This window comes from Leopardus geoffroyi, chromosome A2, assembly GCF_018350155.1.
Source record: "Leopardus geoffroyi isolate Oge1 chromosome A2, O.geoffroyi_Oge1_pat1.0, whole genome shotgun sequence".
Classification (NCBI taxonomy): domain Eukaryota; kingdom Metazoa; phylum Chordata; class Mammalia; order Carnivora; family Felidae; genus Leopardus; species Leopardus geoffroyi.
The window spans coordinates 72,092,498-72,098,126 of NC_059331.1; the positions used below are offsets into that span (position 1 = coordinate 72,092,498).

At 47.7% G+C, this 5,629-nt stretch overlaps 1 long non-coding RNA gene across 1 annotated transcript; it reads right to left on the minus strand.

Moving 5' to 3' along the window:
- Positions 1–348: 348 nt before the first annotated feature.
- Positions 349–5,146, minus strand: LOC123607631. Its single transcript, XR_006716821.1, has 3 exons — positions 5,098–5,146; positions 1,678–1,818; positions 349–1,039 (listed from the first exon to the last, which is right to left on the minus strand). It is a non-coding gene; the product is annotated as an uncharacterized LOC123607631 (long non-coding RNA).
- Positions 5,147–5,629: the final 483 nt, after the last annotated feature.

Genomic DNA, 5,629 nt, shown 5'->3' on the forward strand with positions numbered 1-5,629 from the left:
AAAAATGGGGGGCAGAAGGAGAGTTGCTATTTCTGGTTAGAGGTTTTGCCAAAAGCTATCCTCCCTGGTCAGGGCTGGATTGGAAGGCGACAAAACACAGCAAGGAATAGCCACGAGGTCATTTCAGCTTCTGTAGAACCAGTGGACCGGTCATCGCCAAAAAACCAGGCCGGCTAACTCCCCCAGGCTGGAGGAAAATGATTCAGTTGGTCGTAATCAGATGAAGCCAATATCCCCATAGATTACAGAGTGATCACCCACAGGCATTTCAGTCTTTTAAAGGGCCAGATGGCGTACAGAATAGAAAACAACACATTAAAAAAAAAAAAAAAAAAAAAAACCCATGGCTTAAATAAGATAGACATTATTTATTTCACTATCATGCAAAAGTTCAAAGGAAGGACTGGTTTGGTGATTCCATGGTCTTCAGGAGCCCAGACCCCGGTGTTCTGCGTTATCTACCTAACATGTGTTTTCCAGCCTCAATGGCCCAGGATAGATGCTGTCACTTCGGCCACAGTGTCCTGCCCGCAGGCCAAAAGAAGGAAGAAATCTCAAGTGGCAGAAAGGGTGTAGCCCATCAGTCAACTCACTTAGGAAGCCTCTGGGATACGCCTCAGTTTATACCTCATTGGCCAGGACCTAGGCAGGTGGTCACACCCAGTTGCGGGGGAAACTGAGACCTGTAGTCTTCTGGCGGAGTCCATGGACTGGTAGACTACAACTGAAATTCTCCAACCAAGGACAGGGGGAGGGAATTAGCAGTCTCTGCCTCCTGTTTGCGTGGAAACAAACACGCAAGGATGCAGCTCACTGTCTTAGATTTACTTTCAAGAAAAGTATCCTCTGATTTTCGTACTTCAACCGCAGAGAAGGGAATAGGTGAAATTAACAGTATTTACAAGTAAAGTCCCTGCCATTTTGCCACGCATTTTTTTTCAACACTTCTGCCCCCTAAGGGAATTTAATCGATGCCCAGGTCCATCACTGAGAGGGGATTGCCTCCCTCCTTGTCTTCATGCTCCAGAGAAAGGGAAGTCTGAAAAGCCAGAAGCACAAACATGTAGGTGTAGCCTCCCCTGACCCCATGATACTTTCAGCCTCAGCTGGACCCGTATCCCTCAAGGGAGAGAGGAGAGAGTGTGTGGTCAGGACCCTGCATGCCCAGGGGAGCGGCAGCCCTCAGCTGCCCCCAAACCCTACAAAGGACCACTTGGTCACCACAGAGGAATGTGCTCACAGTTCCTAGCTGAGGACCAGACACTTGCTGTGTAAATAAGGAGCTAAGATAGATCCCTGGCCAGGATGAGGGGGGTTACGAGGGGTGGACCCCAGACAGGAGGGCCGTCTGTTAAGAAAGGAACAGGACACACGCAGTCAAATGCCTGCATGTTATTCCTAGTGCTATTTCTGCATCCTTCCCCTGTTATGAACAGCCCTGTGCCATCTTTACCCTCCAAAACAGAATAAAGAAGTATAAGCCTCCCTCCCCTCCCCCAACTCATGACAAGATGCCAAGGGAAAGCCAGAAGCTGGAGAGGACGGAGGCCCCAAACTGCTTCAGCAGGCAGCAAGCTCCACAGGGATGGGCTCAGGAGGGGCTTATGGAGTGGCCAGATGGTGAGGAGGAGCGTGGGGGCCGTGGACTCACCCCACCCTTCACCCAGTCCCCCATACCTCAGACTGAAGTTGGGGCCTTTTGGAAAAGAGTGAAGGGGTCTTCCTCGACCAGCCACCCTGCGGCCCGGTGGGCTGGATGAAATCCCCCAAGGAGCTGGGATCCATGCCTGGCCAGAGTCATTCTCCGCGTCCCTGAGCCTGTGAGATTACATCACTTTCTGTCACTGCACTATGTGAGCGGACTGTTCCGCCCACAGAATAAGAATTCAAACAAAACGGGAGAAAGCTATCCAATGTTATCCCTGGCAATGTTAAAGGGCACCTCTCAGGGACACTAGTGCTCTGCCCTGATGGGCTCCTGGGCCCCATGAGAACTGACCCTATTTCCAGGGCTCGTACACTGGGTGTTCAGCATGCTTTTTTCCCTAGTTAGAGGTTGTGTCACAGCATGTTGATAGGAAATGCTAGATCAAGGCCCCATGGGTCCCCAGCCCAAAGTCTTGCAGTATTTGAAGCCATTTTTCTGATGTGTGTCATTTTTTGCCAAATGGCCTGTGCCCATCCCCCCACCCCCCATACCCCCAGCCCTCCTGTCACCTTGTGAAATCTACAGCACTGGTCTCCTGGGACCCATCTGGGCAGGCCTCTGGGAGATGTAGCCTGGCCGTGACCGCGGATGCACCGAACCATATTCTCAGAGCGCCAGGCTCCACTCTCCAAGGCCCAATAGGTTCGGACTGAAGGAGCTCAAAGCCGCGATCTGCACCGAGGGCCCTCTTAGCTGTGGGTTCCAAGCCATTAGCAAGCAAGCAGTATAGGGCTGTTCCTTGCTGGGCTGTTTGGTCCTAATGGCTGAGTCCTCACTTATAAGGGACTCCAAACCCTAAACAAGTCTCAACCGTGCTCCAGTGATTGTTGGCCACGGGCGGTTAGAACAGAGATGGGCTCCATCTGATGTTTGCCTCCTCCCGAATATGAACTAAGGGCACTGATCCTACCAGTAAGTAAATTGTCTGCATTTGAATGATAATTGAACTGTTTGGCTGCAAGCATTGCACTTGGAAAATTACAGTTGTATTGCAAGAAGGAGCCGGAAAGAGTTAATTTACCTCCAAAGGGAATGTAGTTTCCCCGGAAGGATCAGATCAAGAGGTAATTATAAATGACTGATAATCTTATTTATATTTTTATTGGGCTATAATTAAACAGTGTGGTATTCATCCTCATTATTCAAGCAATTCCACATTGGATATATCCTCAGAGAGAGAATTTGGAAGTAAAAGACCAGAATCTTCTCCCTTATGAAACTTAGCAACTTTTTTAAGGATAAGATCTATTACTGGGGGACAAAAATTTTATCTCAATTAGCAAGACCTCCTTCCAGAGTCCAGTGTCATTTCCAGTCATTTCTTGCTGATCCCCAAGAGACTGGAGCGGCCAGGGGAGAGCTTATGCTGCCCAGTGGGCTCTACTCAGTGGCCAGGAGCCCAGAGCTCTCGTCAGGGCATTTGATTTGTCTTGAGGTACATATCAAGAAGCAGATCCAGACCCTAGAGGGAAGAATATTTGGCTTTGCATTTAAGAACTTCTAAACAGGGGCGCCTGGGTGGCTCAGTCGGTTGAGCGTCTGACTTCAGCTCAGGTCATGGTCTCACAATTTGTGAGTTCAAGCCCTGCATCAGGCTCTGTGTTGGTATCTCAGAGCCTGGAGCCTGCTTCCGATTCTGTTTCCCTCTCTCTGCTCCTCCCCTGCTCACTCTCTCTCTCTCAAAATAAATAAAAACGTTAAAAAAAAAAAAGAACATCTAAACAATGAGATCTATGCAGAAGTGCTGAGTATTCACTAATGCATAAAACAGATATACGCCTTGCACTTGTACATACAGTTCATAGTTTGGGGAAAAGAGAATAGTAAATGCATGTTTTAAAAACCTGTAAATCATGTTTTCCTATTATGGCAAGTGGCACAAGGGAAGGAACATGGCATGACTGTGCAGAATAAAGGGGGTGGTGAATATGTTGGAAAAAATAGTCAGGGATGGCTTCTGTAGGAGGTGACACTTATGCAGACCCAAAGGCCACGGGGAGAGGACACAGTGGGCATCAAGGCCTACGGCACAGAGAGAGAGCTTTGCCAGCTCCTGAACCATCTGGAGCAGACTGGTTAAGGAAGAGAGTCCCAGGAATGGAGGTTGGAGAAACACATTTTTAAGCAGCTACTGGTCAAGCACTTGCTGGAAATGTAGTGGGAGTGGGAGCAGAGAGGGCAGAAGTAACCTTTCTGGAACTTTTCAGTTGGAGGCTGCAAATTTTGCCATTCAAGAGAGCTTACCCAATGGCGGGCCTCTCTCTGACCCAGCTGGCCTGATGAGAGAACCAGGAAGCCTGCCATGCGTTGGCTCCCAGGGAAGAGAGCACAGACACTCGAGCTGTCCCCCCAGCTCCGGCCTGAGTTCGGGAGCTCATCATGTCAGATCCTGCAGAGCTCGGCAGCCCCTGAGCCAGTCCTCTTCCCATCTCCCCACCCTCACACACCCCCCTCGAAGGGGTCCTTCTAAAACCAGGTCTGATCGGATGCCTTTAACCAAGACCTCCCTATTCCCTACAGAATAAAGCACAAGCGACTGAAAGGGAATTCTTGTGATTTGTACCCTGCTCACCTCTTCCTTGGCCTCACTTCTTGCTGGTTTATGTTCTAATAATCTAAACTTCTCAAAATTTTCTAACCTCCATTTCAACCCAGCTCTGTTTCCTGCAACCTCCCTCAGTTGTGAGATGATCCTACTTCCAGTGCTTTCTCAGCCACCCTCCTCAGAGATATGAATTCCGTTCCTAATGGCTCCATGGACCGCAACCGCAAGCCCACGGTTTCCCCTCATAGGCGCTTGCAGATGGGACAAGGTTCTAGAGCTACGTTTTTAATATTTGTACACAGACATACACTTTAGAACACTATAGTTATTGAGGCACCTGGGTGGCTCAGTCAGTTGAGTCTTGATTTCGGCCCAGGTCATGTTATCACAGTTCATGAGTTCAAGCCCCTTGTCGGGCTCTGCACTGGCAGCTGGAAGCCTGCTTGGGATTCTCTGACCCTCGCCTGCTCACTAGCTCTCTTACCCTCTCTCTCAAAATAAATACATAAACAAAAGAAAACAAAGAACACTAATAGTTACTTTAAAAATAAGATTGATTCAGGGGCACCTGAGTGGCTCAATCGGTTAAGCGTCAGACTTCGGCTCAGGTCATGATCTCACAGTCTGTGGGTTCAAGCCCGGCCTCGGGCTCTGTGCTGACAGCTCAGAGCCTGGAGCCTGCTTCGTATTCTGTGTGTCTCTCTCTCTGCCCCTCCCCTGCTCTCTCTCTCTCTGTCTCTCTCTCTCTCTCTCAAAAATAAGTAAACATTAAAAAAATTAAGATTGATTCAGTTAAAATGATTCTATTCATATAAACAATGACAACAAACACTTTCACATGTACCTAAAACAGCCACTCTGACATTCAGTTCACAGCAGGATCTGCTCAGCCTGCAAGGATTACATTGAATGAGACAGAAATAAGCATAAGATATACTGAATATGAAATACTGCAAAATTCACTTCATACCACAATAATATTAACAATGACTGACATTTTGACTTGTGTAGGACTTTTTGTCTAAGCTGATTACATCATAGGTGCAAATAACCAGATAATTGCTCTAATGTGAGCCTAGTTTTAATCACGATACTGAGGTTTGATCTTGAACAATTCACTGCACGATCATACAAGAGAGGACTTATAAAATGGTAAATTGGACCAGGGGAACCCATTTACCTTTTGTCATGAGCGATCAAAGTCGGGTTTCAGAGACATGAAGAAGTCTGGAAATCCTACCTACACCAAGTTTCATTGGCTTACTTGCCGGGGTTCAGAATATTGTGCATAGCAAAGAAAATGGTGTTCAACCTTGATTTCTTTTTCCTAAAAGAATGTCCCCATGAATTGAGAAAAAAACAGATGTTATGTTGCG